Genomic DNA, 25527 nt, shown 5'->3' on the forward strand with positions numbered 1-25527 from the left:
AAAGGCAGGAGGAAGGGGAAGTGACTGCTAATGGGTCTTTTTCAGGTGATGAAAATGTTCTGGAATTAGATACTGGGCATTGTTGCACAAGTCTGTGAACATATTACAAGCATTGACTTGTACACTTGGGGAGAATTTTATAGCTTGTATTATATTTCAATAAAAAAAACTGAAGAGGTGGAAAGGGGAAAAGGTAAATTTTGGAGCAATGTTCAGGGCAGTCAAGGTCTGCTGCTCTCATCCCAAGTATCTTGCATGTGTTTTGTAAATGTTTTTAAGTATCTTATATACTTCCCATAATTTTCATTTTATGGTAGAATAATGGCCCACTGTATCATAATTCATAAAGAGATATTTCCAGTGTTGGTGATTTGAGAATGTTCTATTTTTTGCTGTTATAGAACAAGGACCATAAAGCTCTCTTTCCACTGTGCCACAAATCTTGGTTTTCTACAAACTTCATCCTGGCATCTCTATTCCCACAGAACTGCTCTACTCATTGCCCTTGTTTTAACTCAGTGCCTTTCACTGTGGTTTCTTTCACCTTATCCCCTTGATAAGCCTCTCTAAGCACTGCCTGCTCTCTGTCACCTGCTCCACCCACCCCCATCATAAAAATTTAGCTCATCTGACTACATCTGTATTTTTATTGCTGGACTTTCTGCACCATTTTGTAATGTATTTGTTTACCTGCCTTACTCCTTTGCCAGACTGTGAGCCCCCTGAGGTCAGATACGGTGTCTTATTAATTTCTGATTCCCTGTTGCCTCTATTGGCATGTAGAAGGTGTAAAATATAAGTTAATTGAAGAACAGTACTAAGTGTATTTCTTTGCTTCTGTTGAATTATTCTCCTTAGTGCTAACTGCAAAAACTGGAATTACTGGGACAAAAGATACAAATGTTTCTCCATGCTTGCCACAGTGCTTTCTCAAAGGTAGTGCTAACTTGTAGTGCCACCTGAAGTGAGTGTGGGTGCCAGTATCACTGTCACCTTGCCAGCCCGTCATTTTAAAAAATGCTAATTTACTACTTGTCAAATGACATTTCAAGGTTGCTTTAATTTGCATTTTTTTGATTACTACCAGGGCTGAACACTTTCTCAGGTGTTTATTTACTGTTTCTATTTCTCCTTGGGGGAATGGCTTGTTCACATTTTTTGCCCATTTATCTGTGAGAGAGAGGAAATATAACTAATAAATTTCAATAAGCTCCTTTCATATTTTACTTAAGGCCCTATAGTCAGTCACATTTGACATATATATTTTTCATATTTTATATTTTGTTTTCTAAAGTTTTTGCTGTTCTCCATTGTATAGAAGTTTAAAATTCATATATGTATTTACCTATCACTTTCTTTATGACTCCTTGTAAAGTTTCAAAAAAAAGTTCTTTCTCACAGATCTGCTAAATCATTTATTCAGTGTTCTGTTCTTTTCTCATAATAAAAAAATTAACTCTTCAGTCTATCTGGAGTATATTGAGTACTCAGCCATTTAAAAATTGCTATCACTAATTCCAGTACCTCCTATCCTCTTATTAAATATTCCTCTTATCAGTTGTGGTTATGTGACTGCAAGTAACAGAAATCCAAATGACAGCAGGAGCTAGGGAAAGTCTAGCCAGAGCCTCTCTTAGGGTTTCTGCAGGAAAGGCAAGGTAGGACAGAGCAACATCTTAGGATTCAAACTAGTTTGAATAATTCTGGTGGATTTGGGGCTGTAAGATTGGTCTCTAGTTGCCTGGTACCTGGCCCTTAGATAATTTAGGGCAGGGGAAATACCGGCTTGGTGTGTGAGAGTTAAAATGGGTGGTTGGCTTGTATAGAAGAAGTGTGATTCCCAGGTAAGTTGTTTACTATCTTTATATATTGGCTGGTACTAGGAGGGCATGCACTCCTTGGTCAGCATGATTCTTAGGATGTCAAAACATCATAAGTTACAGAAAAGTTTAAAAACATGATGAATATAGTAGCTTCTGGCATCATTTCAGCGTCTCAGTGATGTTGGGGCTGAAAATTCTGAAATTCTCTTGGCCTTTCCGTCATGCTTGTCTGGTTCCAAGATGGCTGCTGAACCTCAAGCTCTCAGGTCTGTATTTTAAGCAGCAATAATGTTGCATTCAAAACAGGAAGGAAGGAGAGTGAGTGCCACATCTATTCCCTTTATCAGGAAAACAAAAGTTTTCTCACAAACCTACCAGCTGACTTTCACTTAAATGTCAGTAGCTAGAAGTATATCAGATAGTCATGTCTAGCTGTAATGGAGTCTGGGGAAGTAGTGAATTCTTCCCGCTTCTGTAGTAGAAGACAGCAAGGAAGAAGGGAGTTGAGAAAGAACATTGAATCAGCCAACTAGAAGTGTTTGCCATGTACCTTCCCTCTCTTCTTGTATTTTAAAAAACTGTTTTGTGATTGATACACACTTTTTTTGTGCTTTAAACATTATTTATTTACAAAGAGCTTGCAGAGGTGATTAATACAACAGTAATAACTAATACTTAATGAAGCAAAAGTATGTACCAAGACTTATATATGTCTTATACCTGTCAGCTGCTAAAGGTTGCTTCTTGCTTTTCCTACTAGAACATATATAGTAAACAGATAGTTACACATATTTTCAGTGTGTGTAAATACCTATCTCCATCTTTCTATATATATTTAATTTATAGAATTATAATTCAGATTTTTCCACACAAATTCCTCTATAAATTATTAGGCCTTTTTAAGTCTCTTTGTTTCCATTATGATCTACCTAGCACATTATTTTAATCTTTATTTCTACTATATAATAGTTTTAATGACTGATACTGGTAGAAACTTTCATTGCTTTTCTGTACTCCCTGTTGATGGTATTCTTACTATTCTCATACATTTTAAAATCATTTTATGAGTTGAAAATAATTACTGGGTTTTAGCTCAGAATAGTATTAAATTTATAAATTCAATTAAACACAAGGATAATGCTATTGGTTGATATAGACATTTTAATATTATTAAGTCTTTTCACCTTAAAATTGGCTCTATTTCTCCTTTTATTTGAATCATCATATATTAAATGTTCTGGTAAGTTTTGAAGTTTTCTTTTTAAAATTCATGTTACATAGTTCCTAATCATTTAAAGTGCAGAAATTTGCAAGTGTGATATGTGTGTGGTTATAAATCAAGCCTTTTTAAAATTATGTTATCTAACTGGTAATTAAGGAATATGTACAAGTTGTCTTCTATTTTATGTTTGTCTTGAAAATTAAACTGTCTCATTTAAATGAACTTGTAAGTTGTAGATCTGGGACTTGCCTATCTACATGTTGATCAAATCTTACCTTCTGTGTAATTTAGGATTTGGTTGTAAGTAACAGGAAACTCAAGCTGAATTACCCTAGACAGCAGAGGGTCAGAGAGCAGGTTTACTTGAGCAGCTGTACCAGGTAAAGAAGGGCTCAGTTTCTTTTTAGCTCTTCCCTCTGCCGGACTACATAGCCGTCCTGCTGAGGCCGGTGGTCCTTGTGGTGATCAAGAATGGCAAACTGTAGTGATTAAGCCTTTGTGCTTCCTTATATTCATGTCCATTTAAAAAAAGACAGTATTTGTTTTCCAGAACTTCCCACTCCCCATCTTTTCCACACACCTTTTTCAATCTTATTGGCTAAGCATAGGTCCTTGCTCACCCCTGAACTAATAACTATGTCTGGGGGAATGAAATCATGCTATTTTGCTTAAATTTGAGTTAGGAGTGGTAGAGTTGTGCCCCGAAAAACACGTGGGCTTCATGTAGAAGGCTTGAGTATCCCCCAACTCCAACCTCCATTGCCAAATTTGGTAGTTCCCAAGTTCCCAGGACACCTGCATTTCTATTCTAAGTCAAAGTTCCTAGTCCCTCCTATGTGCTCCTCTAATATAAAGAATCATCCACAATAGATCTGTTTACTTATGCGAGCAGAAAAAAAAACAGTGTACCAGTGGCTCTCCCTGCACTGGGAGACTGGAGCAGGATGGGGTGAGGAGATTACAGATTGATGTGGGGAGGACAAAGATGTTTATGGGGACTTTTGGAGAGGAATTCTGTGTGTTGTGAAGTGTAAATTCCTTCCCCTATGCATTTTTTGGGCTCTTTATTCCTGGGCTTATAGAGTGGATTTATTAGGAGGATGAAGAGAAGGGCAGAAGTTTGTGTTACAGGTGGCAGGGCAAGAATGGGCATGAGATTTGTGGCATGATGGCATTGGGTTTCACTTGTCTGTACTGCTTCCTAGGCTCCAAGCCCTGTGAGGGCAGGAACCACGTCTGTCTTATGCACCTCTTTGTCTAGCTCATTGCCTTGTATATAGTTGCTTAGTACATATGTGTGGTTGAATGAATGAATGAATAAACAAGCTTAGTAAAATCAGAGAAACCATTGTCAAATCCCAAGTCTGCTACTTTCTCATCTGTGGAATGGGGAAAATGATAATCACCTTGTAGCCTTATTTATAAATTTAAAGTCTAATAAATGGTAATCAATTACAATTATTAGCTTTTCCCCAATTCTACCAGCTAACCTACAAATACTAATAATAACAACCACTAATATTTATTGAACATTTTCTTTGAGCAAGGCCCTTTTGTAAGCACTTCACATGTATTACCTCCTTTAATTTTAATCCTCTCAACCACCCTGTAATTATCTAGATATCAGCTGTTCCTCCAGGATGTTCAATATGTCCAACGTCAACAATATTTATCATCATTCACAGGCACCAAAATCTAGATAGGGAAAGAAGGAACCCTTTGCTGTCTGTTATTTGTTACTGCACTCTCTAAAGATGCACAGCTCAGTTGGCTCTAACAAGATGGATGGAATGTAAGTGACTGGCAATTTACTGTAGGGAGTGAAATGTGGTGGATTCATGGTTATTGCAGCAATGGAGACCACATTGTGATGGGAAAAGTCAAGGGTGGATTTGTGAGCACCAGGAATCAGTGGGCTTTATTTTCTGGCAGGGTCTATTCCCGGAATGGTTGAAAATACTGAGGACTAAATTCAGACTCCTGGATGAGACTCAAAGATTGCCTGATGAGAAGGAGCAGAGAGAAAGGGACTTTGTTCTTGTTCATATAGGTCCTCAGGGCATATTAACATATTTGGATGTTTTCTTATTTCTAGAATAGGAATAATATCCAATTTCTCATCTCACATAGGAGTATTTGGATGTTTAATGAAGAGATGTTTAGAATTTCTGTATGGAAATATGCTGCAGAGGTAATTTTTTCAATAACCAGATATATATGAGCTCCATGTGTACTCTGAAGAATTGAAGAAAAGATAACACACAGTCGTTTCAGATTACTTTCTCTATTATTTTCAGATCTGTGTTGTACCCTGAAATCTCCACAGTAATACATTTACAATTGTATATAATGTATTACATAATAATACACTGAAATTTTACAGGTAGAATTGTACTCTTTTAATCATGGATTCTCTTAGATGCAGAATCATGTGCTTGTCACTGTTCTTAACTCCTTAGATTTCTGTCTCTTCAGAAAATATCAAGTGATCAATTTGACAATATCGTAACATTACCATATGAAGTTGTCACTTGCTTTACAAGTCAAAGGGACTCCTCAAAGCTTAAAGCAGCTGGCAAATAAGGTAAAAAGAAAAGTTCGCTTCAAGGATTTCAAATCTTCTAGAGTAAAATAACTCCACTGTGTAGAAGTGTTTTAATCAAAAGCAGTAGATTTTAATCAAGAGTGATAACAGTGATGATAATTATTATTAAGTTTTGGTGGTTAAAAGGAACAAGCTTCAGTTGTCTGAAATAGATCCCCTGACATTGAATGCTCAGTTCTTTAACCATGAGCTTTACAGTAACTAATTCTAAAGGATGTGGCATTGAGAGATGTGTTCTGCTTTAAGTCCTGCCACTGATTCAGTGGGTGATCTTGAGAAAGTAACTAATTTTGCTGAATTTGTTTTCTTATCTGTCAAATGAAGAGAATGGAGTAATTACTCTCTACAGTCCTTTCAACTCTAAGATGTTGTGATTCTTTTCAATCATTTCCGGAAAACTGTGTTTATCTTTGGAATACTGCTAAGCAACAGCCTGAAATATGAGCTAAAAATTAAATGAGACTAGGGTTACAATAACAGCTAATGCTGACGTTATTGAGGGATTGCACTACACCGGCCCCTGTTCTTCATACTGTGCATTTATTATCCACTTAATCCTCAGAACAACCTCAGGAATACCCAAGCATACATTTCCAACAAGGAACTACAGCAACTTGTGGAACTTCCAGCTGATTGGTTCTTAATTATGTAAAGACAAATCTAAATCCTATCAGTGTGTCTTTGAAATAGTCCAGGGAGAGGTGGTGGCTGGGATTGCTTTATATCTTTTTATCCACCTTAGGCATTTGGGATTTTACCACGTAGCAGAGCATAATTGCAGCTCAGTTCTTAGTTTTCATCTTACCAGTTTTTTGGGTAGCATTTGACATAGTTAATTGAAACAATCTCTTCATCTGGCTTCCAGGACCCTGAGCCTACCTGGTTCTCTTCCCACCTCTCTGGCCACCCCTTCTTAGTGACTTTTGCCAGATCCTCCTGATTGTCTCAATCTTTGCTTGAAGAGCCTCTTCTCTTCTCCACCTGCACTCACTCCCTTGGTGATCTCATCCAGGCTTGTGGCTTTAAATACTACCTATATGCTGATGGATTCTAAAATTAAACCTCCAATCTGGATCTGTGCTCTGAACTCCAAACATAATCAACTGTTAACTCAACATCTTCACTTCTCAAACTTAAGAGATCTGAACTTTTGATTTTCTCCTTCAAACCTGTCCCACCTACCCTGTTCTAAAGTGCAGTTAAAGGCACTATGGATTCACCTAGCCAAGAGCCTAAGAGTCATCCTGTATTCCTCCTCTTCTCTTACATGCCACATTTAATCCATCAGCAAATTCTGTCAGGTCTATCCTGAAAAGTTATCCAGAGTCTGACAGCTGTTCATTAGTTCCATCATATCCACCTCTCACCTAGATTATTGCAATGAACCCCAACTGGTCTCTTAATTTTCCCTCTTGCCTCCAATACCCTTTGCCCCCAATCTCTTCTCCAAACAGCAACTTACGATTTCTTTAAAATGTAAATCATTGCAAACCCAAAAACTTTCCTCATCCTGGGAACACAATTCCAAATCTTACCTTGCTCTGTTGAGAGCCTATAAGGTCCAACTTCCGGTTTTCTCTCCACCCACATGTTACCACTGTCTTTTCACCCACTCCAGCCACACTGGTCTTTTGTTTTTTTCCAACACATGCAGTATGCTCACGTCTTAGGACTTCACTTTGTCTTCTTTTAGTCTGGAAACCATTCCCCCAGATACTTGCACATCTCATTTCCAGGTCCTGTTTTAATGTCACGTCATCAGAGAATTCTTCTCCAACCTGCTGTATGTGAGTGTGGTTCTCTTTTTCCAGACATTCTCAATGCCCCTATCCTTCTTTTCTTTCTTCATAACAGCTAACTTTCTTTTCTGGTTACAGACTTTATCCATTGTGTGTAACGCTGTACCTCAGTACTTATGACAATGCTTGGGACATAGTAGGTGCTCAATAATACTTGTGGAATGAATGAATGGATAAATCAATATTGTAATTACAAGGGCATGTGAATAGATAATTCACTCTAGAGGCAACAGTACCAATAAGACAACACTTTGGCAGGAAACAAAGAAACAAGCTGTTCTTCCTGTCCTTTCTTCCACTTTGTAAAGGTCTGTCCTGCCCTGCTTCAGGAACTCACAAGCAGCATCTCCCCCCAGTCCCTTGTTTCTGGCTTCCTTCTGGCTTGATTGGCATGCTGCTTCTCACTCTGGCCTCAGTGGACAGCCCAAGCCTTGGCTATATAGCCAACTCTGTATTCCTGTCTTAGGTTCTCCATGTCCTGATGACCTGTTTGGACTCCTTTCTTGACTTACACATGTATGCAAGTACCATCAAGGTTCAACTCATTAGAAATAAACCAATATACTGTAATTGCCTTATATTCATTATTAAGTAATACATACTCAGTTTACACTTAGAAAAAAACAAGGTAGAAAATAAAAAATCAGACAAAATTTCTCTCACATACTCTTCAGATATTGACTTCAAAAGACTTTTAGTATTTTGGTTTAACTTAGCTCTGGGTAAGAAATTATTTTGCCCCACATATGGTCATATAAGATCCTCTCTGGATGGGTTAGTCCTCTGTTTTCCTTTTCAGGAAAAAGGAAGATAATGGAAATAAAATATTGTGTATAATGTAACATTTTATATTTGGTGAATCAAAAAAAAAAGCATCTAATGATTGTATCATGTAGGTTGTGATTAATTTACAAATGTATATATATCACTAGTAGTATTTTAAACTGCAACAGTTATTCTGACTGTGTGAGAGTATGACAATATTTTGTAAGTTATAAAAATATTACATAGTTTTTTCGGAGGTAAAATTGACATATTTATTCCAGGTATACAATGTAATGATTTGATATTTGTATATATTGTGAAATGATCACCACACTAAGTCTAGTTAATATCCCTTACTATACATAGTTAAAAATTTTTTTTCTTGTGATGAGAACTTAAGATTTACTATCTTAGCAACTTTCAAATATACAATATAATGTTATTAACTATAGACACCATTCTGTACATTATTACATCCTTATAACTGCATAGGATTTTTTTTTGTACTTAAAAAAATAATCTACTAGCAGAAAAAAACTTTATACATAAATATAGTATAATCTATTTTAACCAAAAAATGGAAAATCATCCATGAATTCAGTAGGTAAATGGTTAAGTAAATTGTGATATATAAATCTTAATGAAAATTTATTTTTCCACTATAATTATGAACAGTGTATAGAAAAACAGGAAAATGACTCTGATGTAATATGAAATGAAAAAATACAAAATTAGATTGTAAACAGGTAAAAATATTTATGAATATGGACTGTGGACAGTGAGTAGAAGACAATACACAGAAAATAAATCTTTGTAACAAGGGGATGGAATTATGGATGATTTTTTTTCTTTTTCCAAAGTACCATTTGAATATACTTACTACTATTATTATTTTGATTTGTTTTATTACAAAAAGACACTAAGAGAGCAAATAAAAAAAGGCAATTGCTGATATACAAAAGTTTATGCTCTATGGGAGATGTTTATGGCCTATTCAGCAGCTCCTTCCTCTTTGCCTGTCTCCTACCCAAAAGGTTTAAAATGCCATATTGGATATCCCAGCCTCCTTTGCGGCCAGTGCTTGCCTTCTGACCCAATCCTGGCCTATAAGATCCAAGGGAAAGCCTGTTGGTATGCTGCTGCAAAACAGTTTCCTCGATAAAGGAGTGGGACCCACGAAGAAAACCCTTTTTGCCGTTGTCTTTTTTGCTCTGCTTTCTGGCTTATGAGGGCTGATTTTGGAAGCTGTGGCAGCCATCTTGAAACATCACCAACTCTTTGAGGAGGGCAGGGTGGAATGGTAGAAAAACCCCTAGTACTAGACAACATTACTGAATCACTGACCAAACTCAAAGATAGACTGCCTCAAGGCTTCTTGATAACTTAACAATAGATGTCCTTGTGGTTTGAATCACAATTATTTCTATTACTCACTGCATTCTAATTGCTACAATCAAATAAAAATAAGACTCCTTGGCATACAGTTCTCGTAAGTGTATAGAAAACCACAAAGTGAAAGGAAAGTCACAATGAACAGATTAATTTAAAAGAATGTTTTGCTCTTACAGAAGGAAGTAAAAAACCTATAACTCTATATGTACTACACTGTTGCAAGGTTCCTGGAATCTGTTAATATTTCCTGGTAGAAAAAAAGTATTACTTTATATTTCTGATTAAAATAAAACAAGCATCCAGACACCTTTTTTGGCTTGTAATCTTTCTCAAGTTTGTATGTCCCAGGAAGCAGCCTATTAGGGTCTGATATGATATAGTAGAATATTACTAAATTATGTAAGATGGAGCTCCCTGAAATTTGAGGAAGCAATGCCTAGGGGGTGAGAATGTGATTTCTTTATTGATCTAGTATCAGGAGTCTCTTCACCTCAGTCTCTGTCTATACTTAATACAAATCTGGGTTTGAAGAGGATAACGAGTTACTGAGTTTGCTGAGAAGGAACTGATTCCCCAAAAGCTGGAGAAGTTGGTGACAAAATAGCTTATTATAAATAGACTATTAGAAACACAATTCTAACTTATCCTATTTTTTCTAAATGGTAGATAATGTAACAAGTTAGAGAACCCTTAGGTTAAACAAGAAAGCTGGGAGGGTGGAATCTGTGATTATTGTCAATGAGGTGATGGATCCTTGGTTTAGATAAGCAGTGAGAGTGGAATTTAAATAGCACATAAGTGATAAGAGTGAAGAATATGTCTCTGCCCCACAGTGTTATTAAATGATAACCGGATGGGGTGAAATGGCCGCATGTTTCATTCCTGTGGTCGCTGATGTTGGTTTGGATGCTCTGGCTGGCTGGGACTTGCAGGAAAGAGAGGTGAGGAGCCTCCTTCATCCTTTACTGCTCATCAAATTCCTTCATGAACCAGCATGCTGTCAGCTGAGATCACAATTACCTGAAAGTAACAGAAAACCCATCTCAAAATGTCTTATACAAGTGTCTTTCTATTTTTTCCCCCCACAAACAAGAAACGCCGAAGTAGGTTGATCCCCATTTAGTTCAGCTGATCAACAGTACCTAGTCTTTTTCCAGTGTATCTGTTGCACCATCCTTAATGTGCCAATTTTCACCTTCATTCTTGGCTCCTCATGATTACAAGATGGCTATAACTTTATCATTTCCAATCCAAGGCAGATAGGAGGGAGTAGGAGGGGAGGACACTATTACCTATGTAATTCTTAAATTTGGAAAGCAAAATATTTCACAGAAAAATTCAGTAAATTTCTGGTAATGTGTCATTTGCCCAAATTGTGTCACATGGCCATCCCTTGATGCATGGGGGCTTTGGAAGAAAATAGTCAGCTTTTTACATTGCTAGTCTGAACAAAATTGGGATTCTGTTAGCAAGATGCTGACATGAAAACATAAGAAGAATAGAAATGTTCTCTTCCCCTCAGACCTCCCGAAGCCATGACGGAACCCAGTGGGAAACAGCAGCAGAGCCCAAGAAGGGCAGCAGTGTCCATGGGGAGGAACTTCCCTACAACTCTGGCCCCACCCCTTCCTCTCTTCTTCCCGTGGGAGGAATAGTGACTGACAGATTTCAGAGGAAGGAACTGGGCATGCTCAGCTCATTCCTTGCCTCCCTCCTCTCCTTTGGGATTCCATAACTCTCCTGATCACACAGGAAGCTTTGACCCTATGAGTGAGGACTGAGGTTCTCCAGCTGTGACTTTGCGTGGGGGCAATATGGAATAAGCCTATTGTTGCACAACTAAGCTATGTCCTCTAACTTTGCCTTTCTCAGTAAGAAAGCCTATAATTTTTATTTTAATTTACCTTATACTTTTGTTTAGCTCTTAAGTATTACTGAACTCAGATGAGTAAAAGATAGGTCATATGTATGAACACCCTAATACCCAAACATCCATGAGCCTCTGTGTATCCTTAGATTGGTATGGCCCTCGGACATCAAGGCTGTAATGATCCATACTGATAAACCTAAATGTGGAAGATAACAGCAAAAAATGTAGTCTCCTCTGTTTGGGTATTGTTAGGCTTTCATTTCTATGACCCTTTTACTGCCAGGATCATGTAATTGAATACTTGTAGACCTAGCTGGACTGATATTAGTCTGTTTGAATTTATGCAAAGCAAATCCAGCATAATTTAGGTAAGGTGCAAAGATGCTTAAGGCAATAAGACCACCCCAAAATTACATCAAGGATGGATATTTGGAGTTAACAAAAAAATAAATCTTCATGCTTGGATTAAATGAAAAACAAACTCCAGAAGAAAGAAAGCAGATTTCTGAAAATATCCTTTCCTTCCCCTCATAGAAAGAACATTGGCAATCTCCATTGTTAAGCAGCTGTGTTTGGATACTGCTCCTTGTTTATCTAGGTTTGGGGTTATTTAAGATCCTGTACAAGTCATGACCTGTATACCTAAGTCTGATCCAAAAAAAACTCTTAAGTTGAAAAAAAAGGCAATATATTCAGGAAAGTTCAGCCAGGGGAACAATACTGAGAATTTCCTAAAGTGTTTTCCAGATCTCACTAGCTCTCTGTGCATAAACATGCATGTAACCAAAATGCAGTTTTGTGGCTTCTGGGCAACTCTCGTAATTTAAAACATACCCTTTAAAATCAACAGACTCTCCCATCTAGGAGAGTCAAGTAAATTCTTACTGGTTGACTGCCCATCAGGATACTATTTTCCTGAGAAGGCCTCTTCTTACATGTTCTGTAATACAGAGAGGCTGACTGGACAGATCAGAGGGCCACAGTGTGCCCTGAACAGCCCAGTTCTGACAGAAGACCCAAAGACGAAGGCTGTACCCTGGCCACTCAGTGCTCCATTAACCCATCCTGGGACTGGTCATGTCGGAAAACCTGAAGCAAAGTTGCTGAAATAACCTTAAACTGCTCTGAGCACTAGGATGGCAGCTGATGACTTTATTGGCTCAAATTCTAGGTGTTTGACCCAAATAGGAATGTTTTAATGTAATTAGGGATTTTACTTCCTGGGGAGGCTAAGGGACAGGTAACCTTGACCTTAACAGTTGGGGCCTAAATCCTCTTTCCTTTACTCACCAAAATGTGCACAACCAAGTAAAGTTAGTGTTCTCATCAAGGTACACTAACTTTTTATCAGAGAAGCACAATCATGAGGGGTGACATAATAATAAGGGATTTATCTTAGGGATTTGACCCTCAGTAACACGGGAGCTGGTTAAAGAGTTTCTGTGAGGCTTTGTTTCTGCCTCTGGTACTGGAATTTGAAGTTAGTAGGCAGGCAGATGGGAAGAAAAGATGGGTGTGAAGTAGGGAGAGCAGAGACTAACTGGAACTTGTGAGGATGAGGCAGAAACTGCAAGGATGGCTGGACTTCTATTTGGGCTCTTAGTTACCTAAAAGCCTCCCAAGTCTGTGATACAGGTTCCTGCAGAAGAAGCTGGTGGCTGCTCTCCCTTGGCGAAGAGTGCACCTGGCCCTCCAGTAAAAGAAGCTGATGCGGGAGACATGGTGGGAACAGGAGGAGCTGTGGCTGGGTTGCAGCCCCACCCCAACCAGCAGAGCCGCTAGGTTTGCAGTGACATGTGCATCCCATGCCTGCACCAGCCTTCTGAGCACAAAAAGAATGTGGCTGCTTCTCTAGTGTCAAACAAAATTTCTGTCCTGGCCCAAGCCAACTGTGCAAGGAGGAGAATTGTGGGACATGTAGTCCCAGCTTAGCTAAATTGACACAATGTACATCCACCAAAGAGAGGAAGAAGGCAGCTGGGTAGACTGTAAAAATATTAGTATCTTGTTGGCTATGTTTCTGGGTGGAAGACTGTGCTTTACAGTTAAGTAGGCAGATAAATTAACTGAGGGTAGGAAAATGTAAGTAAGCATTTTCACTTTACATGACAGAATGATTCTGCAATGGAGCATATAAAAGAAAGCCCAGCATAAGTTCAACACATAAAAAGACACAGAGAAAATTAATAGAAACTGAGTAGAACAAGAGTTGGGAAGAGCACAAACTGCCTTGAGGAAGGATGCAGGTTCCTGAGGGGTCTCTAGTAGCAAGAGCAATTACAACAGCAGCTGGAAGAACATTTAGGTCTCTGCAGACATCAGTTTGAGGAGCAGGAATGTTTGAGAGAGGAAACCTGGGGAAATTCATGCCTTAAAAATCTCTATGAGGGAGAGATCAGCTCTCTAGTCAGTTCTTCTCAACATCTCTAGAGAAGATGACTCTGCTAAATCATCTGAAGGAGTAAGGTGAGGTCATGTACCATGATCTGTGATTTGCCAGTATTGTCACATCATTAGTAGCTTGGGGGTCCCAGAAGTGGGTTTCTGATTGGGTTTCTGGAATTCTTAAATTCCTCTCCTCTCTTACTCTTACATTTTTCAACCCTCTTAATTTTTTTCTAATGGGAAACTAGAACCTTGAGTCATAACCAGATGGGTAGAATGAACCAGCCACTCATCTCTATGAAGGGACATGGCAGTTTTTAAAACTCTCACTGTGATAGCTCCTAATGACAGCCATTCTGAAATGTTTCAGACACATTTGGAAGATGTATATTTAGCTAAGAGGCTTATGTTATTTGGAACTGTCACTTTTCCAATATATCATTCGGCTGTGCATCCTGCTAATTGCATACATACAAGTCACCCTCAAATGCACTTATCCTTGACCTGCCCACATTATAAATATTTCAGATCCATGTGCTTCTCATCTTAAAAGATGTCTGTGATTCATCCATTCCTCTCTTGATTGCAAACCAGGTTGCTCCTTACAACTTGAGTAGAAAGCCAGGATGATTATATTTTGTTTTTTTATGATAATATTTTAAGGGGAGAAAGGTTTTAATTAGCATGAATGATGTAAAATATAAATAATGACTGTACATTTGAAAAGGAAATTAATTCCATGAAAATCTAAACTAAAAGGGGAAAAACAAAAGAAATACATGATTTGATTGGTAAAAAAGATAGGTACCTTTTGATCCTATAAAGAAACAAATCTTTTCCTGGATATTCTGCATTACCCTCCGAATGTTATTTTCAATGTTTCACAGAAGCTGGACCGCTAACATTTACAATGTGTAAGTGCAATTTACATTGTATTTCAGTGCAAGTTGAATTCTGTGAAGTTCTGTAACTTCTGACTGATGTGAACTGGAAACATCTTCAGAACACAGGACATATTTGAGCATTTCAGCAATATAAAAAAAATTGAAATAACATTAATACATGGGTTCTAGTGTTTAACCAAAGTATTCCATGGATTATTTCAAGATCTATATAGTTCAAGATATATATGGTGACCCTTTTAAGGTTTAAAAGTTTGATACTAAGAACAGAATTTTAAATAAGAGCCCATAAGGAATGGAGCCTTAGCTGCTTATAGTCTCTATACTGAAAAGGATTAAGATACATCAAATTTCATCTGAAATGGAAGGTCCCTGACAAGGTCCAAACAACCAAACAAACCTGCCATTTGGTGTGAGTGGAGCTCTCTTTAAGGACAGCTCCCTTTCAGGGGTGAAATGCTCACAGCTGTCGTGGCTGGAGAGGCCTAAACTCAGGTCAGCCTCAGACAGAATCACTCCCCAGTGAGGAGGGCCAGGCAAAGGCTGAAGGGAGTGGATGTGTCAGATGAGGGGACTGCCCTTTCTCCAGAAGCAACTTCCTGGTGATCTTTCTTAAAAAGGAAAAGAAAAAAAAAGTTGATTAGAACAGGTCTGTCTTTCATCCCCTCCATTCTTCCCTGTCCTACAAACCCAACAGAGCAAAATGGCTATTGGAATGAGGTCTTTGAATGCTTCCTCTCTCACCTTTAGACATTACCACCTGGATGGGTGAGGCCCATTGTTTCTTTTCCTTCTTCCCCTAGCTCTGCACTGAAAGAACACTGATGCAATTACTGATAAATTATTCATTGAGAATCAATGGCCAGACCTTAGTTTAATAGAGGAGAACAGATTCCTGTCAGAGTAAAATTAAGGCCTTAAGTTTGTGGGGGACTCAGCCTCTTTCTGGCAGCTGCACCAAATCAGGGAAGGCCTCCCGGTGCCTCCATATGCTTGGATGGCAACAGAGCCTGGAAAGGCCACATGTGTGTAGTGCATGTTCTCCAACAGGCTGCTCTCTGCATTACCCTTGGCCTTGAGGGGCTTGACTGAAGAGTCTGGACTTTTCCTGTGGATGCCTTAGGAAAGAGCAGGACAAGGTATAAAGCATTTCCAGCACCCCAGAAAGGTCCCCGGGGGCATCCGTTTCTAACTGGCTTAGGTACCAGAGGGGTTCCTGGTGGCTCTGGAATTAACAGATGCCTCCAGTTTCAGAGAGAATCACAACAAACCAGTGTAATAGTAGTGACCCCCACCCCAATAATAGAGGGACCATTTGCCACAGAAGCAGATTCTTAAGCTTCCCTTGTCCCTCTCGAAGTCCCCAACAAGAGAACTAGTGGCTGGCAATGTCAGAGCCAGTCTCATCCCCGACACCCAGTGCATACACACACTCCAGGCCTACCTAAGAGAAGGAGAACAGAGTTTTTAATCTTTTATGTGATTAGTTTGGACAAGTTTTAGTAACTAAAAGTGACCTGAGTGATAACACATCAGCCTAAAATAACACTAAGGGGTGGAAAGGATGATTTGGCAGGACATGGTTGAAAGCAGTGATTAAAAAGTATATAAAGCCATTTTCTTCTTTCAACTGTGGCTCTGCAGATAAAATGCTTATCTAAAATGAATAATAACTTAGTTTTTGTAAATTTCAGATATAGAGATAATAAAACAACACAATGGAGAAAAAGAGAGATGGCCAAAAAGCCTCAACTTTTTGGAGTTTTCTCTCCTGTGGATATTTCACCCATCCATAAAAAGGTATACCTTGGCAGCCTGGGGTCTCAGAGCACTGGGCGAAGAGTCAAGAGACCAGGGCCCTGGCTCCAGTGCTGACAAGGCTGCAGGCTCTGACAGGCACCACTGCCTCTCCAGTCCTGGTTTCCTTGTCTATCAGAGGCCCCATGGCACTGGTCGCCCAGCTGCTTCCAGTTTCCCCTGGACTTGTTCATGAATGACTCATAGCCCAATCTTTTATAGGGTGCATGGCATTTTAAACATATCAAATGTAGGTTAAAGACAATTCAAATAGTTATCCCACATAAAACACTGATTACTCTTTTAAGTAAAGAGATTCCTTCGTTCCAGGATTTGTATGTTACTCTGGAAGTCAGATCAAATCTCTCCCATGTGGCAAAGTGGAGTTACTGAATGGACACTGATGCAGCGTTAGCCTGAAGTGGTGGCTGTGGGCTGATGGGTCACCTGGGACCCCTTAAATCCCTGCTTCCTTCAGCAAATGGATCCTGGCAGCCAGCAGCAGGCTTTTCCACCACAGCTGTTTGGCCATCTCAGTATTAAAGAAAGGGAGAGCAAATGCACCAAGGCTTCTGTTGAAGGAGATGCTCATGGCTTCTTTTTTTTCCCTTTGAAAGTTTTTAAAAAGTTAATTATTAAATATTTCAAATGTACAATAATAAATAGATAAAGATATAACAGGACACATTTACATATACCCAGGTTCTAAAAGTGTTAGTATCTGGCCATATTTGCTTCAGATTACAAAACAATAAAAAAAGAAGGAAGAAGGAAAACATTTTAGTTCTGGTTGAAATGCTTCCCCAGTCTCAACTGAGGAGATATGCTTTCCCCAAGGGTAATAACTTTCTTATTGTTCATGTGCATTTTCCTGCTCATGTTTTTGTACTTTTTCTACATATTTGTTCATGAGTGTGTGTATACATCAATGTGTGTGTGTGTATATATATATAATGGTACCATAATGGAAATAAATTACCTTTGGGTTAATTTGTGTTGAACTATGTAGATGCTGTTTATTCATTTTAACAGTATACTGTCTCATGCTGAAGCTACAGGTATCTGTTCCACTATTTTGGAGGGTATTAACCCTTCTAACCTCTTCATATCAAACAGTGCTGCAGTGGACACCCTTGTGTGTATCTTCATGTGTACCTGTCAGAGCAGTAGCTACCTGAAGGAGAAATTGATTCCTTGAAGAAGACGGACATCTTCTACATTAGCACATATTACAAAACTGCTTTTCCAATTTTGCAAATTTGTACCCCATCAGTAACATATCAGAGTTCCTCTTGCTCAAGATCTTTGTTAATATTTGGTATTACCAAACTTTTGGATTTTAGTCATTGTGTTAAGTGTGAAATGGCATCTATCCCATTTGTGATTATAATTGGTATTTCTCTGATTATTAGAGACTTTGAGGCTTTTCATATGTTTATTGGTTTTTGGAGACTTCTCTTTTATTAACTGTTTTTATCTGTTCCTCATTTTTCCATTGGGTTGTTGCCTTTTCTTATTTATTGTATTTCCTTCTGTTGGGGATACTGATCCTTTCTTGGTTAAAAATATGAGTTGTAAATATGTCATATTCATCCTCCTGCTTTTTGCTGGTGGATGTGGCTGCTGTTCTTGTTGGAGCAGAAACAACTAAGGCTCAGATTTGGGATTGGGTATGGAGAGGAAAAGTTAGTTAGCTTTTCATTTGGCTTTGTTTTTTGGCTGTTCAGATGCACGCAAATGCATATCTTCATTAGGTCCAGCCTGGCTCACCACACTGAACTCACATTGAAGTTGGCGCCAAAGCTCCTGATAAAGGGTTACTTGTTATGTTGTCTTCTCTGTGCACTTCTTGGGATGGGGTAGTTATTTAGGAAGAGCTTAAGTTCCCAAAGATCCTAGATATGTGTTTTCATGGCTACCTGCATATTCATATTACCCGGAGAACTTCTACAATCAATATGGATTACCAGACTTTACCTTAGAATCATTAAATCAAATTCTGCGGATGGATTCCAGGCATCAGTATTATAAAACTCACCAGATTCTAATTGCACCCAGGGTGCCAAACCCATTCTTTAGACAAACTTCATCTTAACCATGTCCCATTATTATTTCCAACACTTTGAAGTTTAAGTCAAGACACCTGGCCTCATTCAGAATTATTAGTTAGCTATGGGGATAGGTTAAGAGTTCTCTGCAGATATGAAATAACTATTAACACATGTATTTTTAAAAGGCCAAGAGACTGAATTCTGTGTGATAAAGCAGAACTTCCAAATCACGTGCAGTGTTAAGGTCAGCAGGCTAGGGAGTTCTGTGTTCGCACTCTCCTCCCCTCCATTATTTGAACTTTGTTTTGGTCTCCTTGGATGACAGAGATGCTCAGTCTGTAACATTCTTGCAGCTGTAAGAGTGGTCCTTGGAGCCTAAAACCTTCATTTTGAAGGTTACAGTGGTGACCCTGAAGGATTTACAATCTTTTAGTCCTGATTACTCCTTTATTTTCCAGTTAATACCTCTACTCAGAATCTTCTCTGCTGTGTTGTGCTGCATTTTAATTCCATAAAAGACCTCTTTGGCACTGGCCATCCTAGACCCCACTCTCCCAAGCACGTGTGAGCTTCCCTCGGCTTTGAAGCCTTCTTGGAGGTCGAGCAGAGTATCTCCTGCACACAATGCAGAGGAGGTTCTTGAAAGATGCTGGGTCTCAGTGAACAACCTGTTTTCAGATTTCCCTTTTAGGTTGCTTGATTCCTCTCTCCAGGGAAGAGGGGCGAGGTTTCCTTTTTGCATTGGAAAACTGCTCAAATGCAATCCCAGGGATCCTTGGGGTATATGAGCAGGAGGTAACTGAACTGTTTTCAAATGGACATGTGACTAAACTCTTTAAATGTCTGCTGAAAGGAACTATCTATTAAGTACTCACTATCTCAATTTTAATGATTAGAAACTCACTGATCAATTATTATGGAAGGCCTGAACTTTGACATTGTTCTGGTCACCCACCCACCAGGGTCCACAACTGCCTTATGGTTCATTCTTCACCATTCCTACCTCAACAATACTGAGTAAAAAATTCAGCCATAGCTAAACTACGTACCCTTTTCTCGTGCTGAGGATATGAGCCTTTTCCTTTATCTTGTTTTCTACTTCATCTCTTCATGAAAGCATGTAATTCTATATCTCATGCTTATTGTTTGCTTTGAGATTTGGGTTTCTTTAAAAAATTTTTTTTGGTACTGCCTGCAGAAGGCTTACCCCAATCTGTAACCATTGGTGTTATCTTGGGAGGTTGGATCTGCAAAGGGGCAAGATTATTCACTTTTTCTTTACTAAGTTTATTACTTTCTTAAAATGGGCACATATTAAGCAATTAAAAACATTTAAAAAATTCAGTCACAAACCAGAAGTGCACCCTTTGTTGGAATTTATGCAACCCCACAATATGTACATTTTGTGATAACTTTACATATTGTGTATATGTACATATAGAAATACATTCATATAAATATATTAATGTTTATAAAGCATGTCAGACACTGCCCTGCACATCATATGTAAATAGAGAAAAACAAATATGTGTGCCATCATTTAACAAAACAGAGAATTTAAGTTAAATCTTAAATGAAAGAAAATTCCAAGTTAAAGTTGGAAACACAGTGCTTAGTCCAGTGTGGAGTATATTGCACTGCTGGTGGATAACTTCTGATGTTTTCTTTGTTCTCATTTGAGAAACTGGAGTAAGTAAAAGTCAAGGAACATGCTGAGGTTTAACTTCTTCCATAGTTCCAAAGTGACACAAGGCATGATTTAAAGCCAGACAGCCTGCCCAGGTTTTTAGTTCTTAGTGGAAGTTGTCTGTCTTTGATTGATTACATAGGACCAGGGGTTCTGAACACCTATTGTGACTGACCCAGGGCTGAGTGCAACCAGGCAGATGGTTTGCTGCATTCCCATAATTTTTCTGGTTCTAGTCAAAGCCCTTGGATCTGAGTGGCTATCAAATTGATCTTGGACTCTTCAGCTGGTGCTGGACCCAGTATCCACTGCTGTGGCCCCAAAGGGTCTGGGCTATTTCCAGACCAGACCAGGACACCCAGAACCTGAGACTGAAAGCCTCTGGATCCTGACCAGGGCTTTGGTCACCTGTAGAACTGGAGCTGGGCTATAAGCTAAGCTCCTCTGGGAGCAGGAGGCAGGGTCAACCAGGAGCAGTCACAGCCAGGATGGCCTGAGACAGACTTCTACTCAGACTCTTGCTCAGCAGGGAGGACAGGCAGGGCCTGCTCTGACCTTAGCTCCGTGGGTTCAGCCAACCCTGGGTCAGCTCTGGTTTTGGCCATCTTGAGTTGGTGTCAGTACTGCTCGTAAAGTTTTCCTTGAAGGCAACCCAAAATAAGAGAGAATTACATTTTTAATACATTTTTTTGCAGATACACCTTTCTGGATCTTTGTTCTTTGTACCTGCATTTCTTTCTGTTGTTGTTACTGGGAAATATTTTCCAGAATAATAAACAAAAGGTTGTATTAAGTAGTTACATTGGTGGTTGAAAATGGTGCTCTTGCTAAATTAAAAAAAAAAAAGTGTGACGTGCTATGGGGAAGGTGGGGTTCCTATGGCCAGGATCCTCACTGAACTTACACCACCTGATAATGTAACTGGCCTGTTGCTAGGCTGTCCCTTCCACACCTTTAGGCAATAAGCTAGTGCACTATATAGAGAGCTGTGCTCTGGGCAGAGGCAGAGACACTAGTGCTCGACCTACCACAGGGAGAATAAGCCAGGTAATAAACCCTTTCACCCCAAAGAACGTTTGCTGTCATTTTCTTTGGTGACATTGAATCCATAGTGAACTTGCCCACAGCTGAAACCCATTCTCAAGACACTTGCTTTTATTGGAATGGGAGATTCCACAGGGGCATGTGAAAATGTACAGGGGCTTTTGTGTTCTTAGGCACCGATTTTAAGCAATTAAAAACATTTAAAAAATTCAGTCACAAACCAGAAGTGCACCCTTTGTTGGAATTTATGCAACCCCACAATATGTACATTTTGTGATAACTTTACATATTGTGTATATGTACATATAGAAATACATTCATATAAATATATTAATGTTTATAAAGCATGTCAGACACTGCCCTGCACATCATATGTAAATAGAGAAAAACAAATATGTGTGCCATCATTTAACAAAACAGAGAATTTAAGTTAAATCTTAAATGAAAGAAAATTCCAAGTTAAAGTTGGAAACACAGTTCCAAATTCAATTGTTCATGGATCAGTAATGCCACAACTATCATAACTTCTGAGAGAATTCATCCTGCAGGGATTTCTTTAAGTTTAGGGAAAATATATTTAAGAGGCTAATTCAGTGGGGGAGAATGAAGTGTGGATTCATGATTGCTTATGGAAGGGATAGTTCAGGAACTTTCCTAATGATTCCATTCAGAGCAAGGGGCCAAGTCCAGCCTCTGGGACCAAACATTCATGTCCTTCCGGCTATTCTAGCTGTGGAGGGAAGTCCAGGAGCACCTCCTGTCCTGAGGCAACTGGTTAGGGTGGGGACTGGTCAGAAATATAAAGTGAAAGTACCAGAAGCTTTTGCCATCAAGTCCCAGGCCTAATTCTTCTTGGTTTGTTTATCCTCTTCCAGCCCTCTGAATGGTGCCTTTTGTGGACCTGGCTTTTCCAAAAGGATGGGATTTTAGTTTTAATTACTGCACCACAAAATCAGCCATATTGGAAATAAATTGTATGCATGTTTAATAAATAAGGTAGCTAAAAATTTCATTTTCATTTTCATTTCAGTCCTCCCAAGATTATCCTGGCCAAAATACTGATTATAGTATTTAGAAATGGACTCTTTTTAAAAATGTTTTTATTGAAATATAGTTGACATTATATTAGTTTCAGATAAACATAGTGACTCAACATTTATATGTTAAGTGCTCACCACAATAAGTGTAGTTATCATCTGTCACCACACAAAGTTATTACAATATTACTATGTTCCCTGTGCTATACTTTTCATCCCCATGAATTATTTATTTATTTATTTATTTTTTTGAGAGGGCATCTCTCATATTTATTGATCAAATGGTTGTTAACAACAATAAAATTCTGTATAGGGGGGTCAATGCTCAATGCACCATCATTAATCCACCCCAAGCCTACTTCTTGTCAGTCTCCAATCTTCTGAAGCATAACGAACAAGTTCTTACATAGTGAACAAATTCTTACATAGTGAATAAGTTCCTACATGGTGAACAGTACAAGGGCATTCATCACAGAAACTTTCGGTTTTGATCACACATTATGAATTATAAACAATCAGGTCAAATATGAATATTTGTTTGATTTTTTTACTTGATTTATATGTGGATCCCACATTTCTCCCTTTATGATTATTATTATTATTATTATTATTATTATTTTTAATAAAATGCTGAAGTGGTAGGTAGGCAACATAAAGGTAGAAAACATAGTTCAGTGTTGCAGGAGAGCAAATGTAGATGATCAGGTGTGTGCCTGTAGACTATGTGTTAATCCAAGCTAGACAAGGGCAATAAAACATCCACGGATGCAGAAGATTTCTCTCAAAACAGGGGGGGTGAGGTTCTAAGCCTCACCACTGTTGATCCCCAATTTCTCACCTGATGGCCCCCCTGCGACTGTGCCTGTCTTAGGTTGTTCCTCCCTTGAGGAATCTTACCCGTCTCTGGCTAACCAGTCATCTTCCGGGGCCATACAGGGAGATGTAAAGTTGGTAAGTGAGAGAGAAGCCATATTGTTTGAAAAGGTTAGCTTTTTACTTCTTTGCAGATTTATGCCCTGTGGCTTCTATGCCCAGCATTTGTCTTGAGGTATCTTTACCACTTGGAGGAATTATGATACTCGGTAAATTTGATATGAGGCATGAATTCTATTTAAGGGTTGTGATTAGGAAGGAAGAAGAAAAGCTATAGAGGTAGCAGATGGAAGAAAACATGGGAGGATTGGTTATTTCTTTGACATATCTTCTTGTAGAGTAACTTAAGCATGTATAGGTTTTAAACTACTAATTAAATTGAGCACACACATTAACATAATAGGAATACAGTTACATAACCAAAGCAGATCTATAATTACCAGCCATCTCCAGTGAAGCCAAGAAAACCAGTTAGGCATCCTAGGCATTTGTGAAAATTTATCTATGATATGATGGATATTGTCCAACTGTACTTGAACAGTCTGAGAGAAATCAGACAAATTAAAACAACCCATTCCTGGGAACTGTTCACATCCCATACGTTCTTTTAACAGTAGATAGTCTATAGTTGCACGATTTTGGAGCACTGCAACTTGCACTTCTCCTAATTCTTGGTTGAGTTCCAACAGTATAGATCCAGTCAAATTTGTTGTTTTACTATATGCACAGACCAGCTTAGATATCTTCTTCTTCATTCCCATGGCAAGTCCAGGAACCGGTGGGATGAATGCAGCTACAGCTGTAGCAGCACCTGGATCTTTGTTGAGGTTTTTTGATGATCAACTTCTGGTATGAGTCTTCCAGAGAGTGCTGATGTTGGAAGTTCTTCTTCATATTGTATCTTAGTTCTTTTTCTGGGTAGCCAAATTAGGCTTTGAGCCTCTGTATAAACACAAACAGACCCTTTGCCCACACTTTGATATGCCCTTTATACCATTGTGTAGAACTCATTGGAGGTCACCACACAGGAACTGCTTTTTTAAAATTTTTTTTAAGAGAAAGGAATATTATCAGAAAAATGTACCTCCATAGCCGATCATCTGACACCCTTTAAGTGATCAAAATTAAGGATATTTAAAGCATGCATTAATCATTGATTTACAGTTAGTTTTATCCTATCAGGGATTAATCCCCCTTTTCTTTCTTTGTTTTTTTTTCTTTTTTGTTATCATTAATCTACACTTACATGAAGAATATTATGTTTACTAGGCTCTCCCCTATGCCAGGTCCCCCCTATAAACCCCTTTACAGTCACTGTCCATCAGCATAGCAAAATGTTGTAGAATCACTACTTGTCTTCTCTGTGTTGTACAGCCCTCCACTTTCTCCCACCCCCCCCATTATGCATACTAATCTTAATACCCCCTCTTTTCTCCCCCCCCTTATCCCTCCCTCCCCACCCATCCTCCCCAGTCCCTTTCACTTTGGTACCTGTTAGTCCATTCTTGGGTTCTGTGATTCCACTGCTGTTTTGTTCCTTCAGTTTTTCCTTTGTTCTTATACTCCACAGATGAGTGAAATCATTTGGTATTTCTCTTTCTCCACTTGGCTTATTTCACTGAGCATAATACCCTCCAGCTCCATCCATGTTGCTGCAAATGGTAGGATTTGCCCTCTTCTTATGGCTGAGTGGTATTCCATTGTGTATATGTACCACTTCTTCTTTATCCATTCATCTACTGATGGACACTTAGGTTGCTTCCAATTCTTGGCTATTGTAAATAGTGCTGCGATAAACATAGGGGTGCATCTGTCTTTCTCAAACTTGATTGCTGCATTCTTAGGGTAAATTCCCCTTTCACCAGGCGCTGGGCTCTCGCACGTGTGGATGTAGTCTGGCTGTTGTCCTGTGTCTTCTGGTCTCTCTTTTAGGATTAGTTGTATTTGTTGTATTTTCAAAAATATATATGTTTTTGGGAGGAGATTCCCACTGTCCTACTCACACTGCCATGTTGGCTCCACCCCCCATGATTTATTTTTAACTAGAACTTTGTACCTCTTGATCCCCTTCACCTATCTTGCCCATTCCCTCACCACTCCCCCACCCCTCTGGCAACCACCAGTTTATTCTCTGTATTTATGAGTCTGTTTCTGTTTTCTGTTATTATTGTTTGGTCGTTTGTTTTTGTTTTTTAGAGTCCACATATAAGTGAAATCATATGGTATTTATCTTTGTCTGACATATTTCACTTAGAATAATACCCTCTAGGGCCTT

This window comes from Manis javanica, chromosome 1 (assembly GCF_040802235.1).
Source record: "Manis javanica isolate MJ-LG chromosome 1, MJ_LKY, whole genome shotgun sequence".
Lineage (NCBI taxonomy): Eukaryota > Metazoa > Chordata > Mammalia > Pholidota > Manidae > Manis > Manis javanica.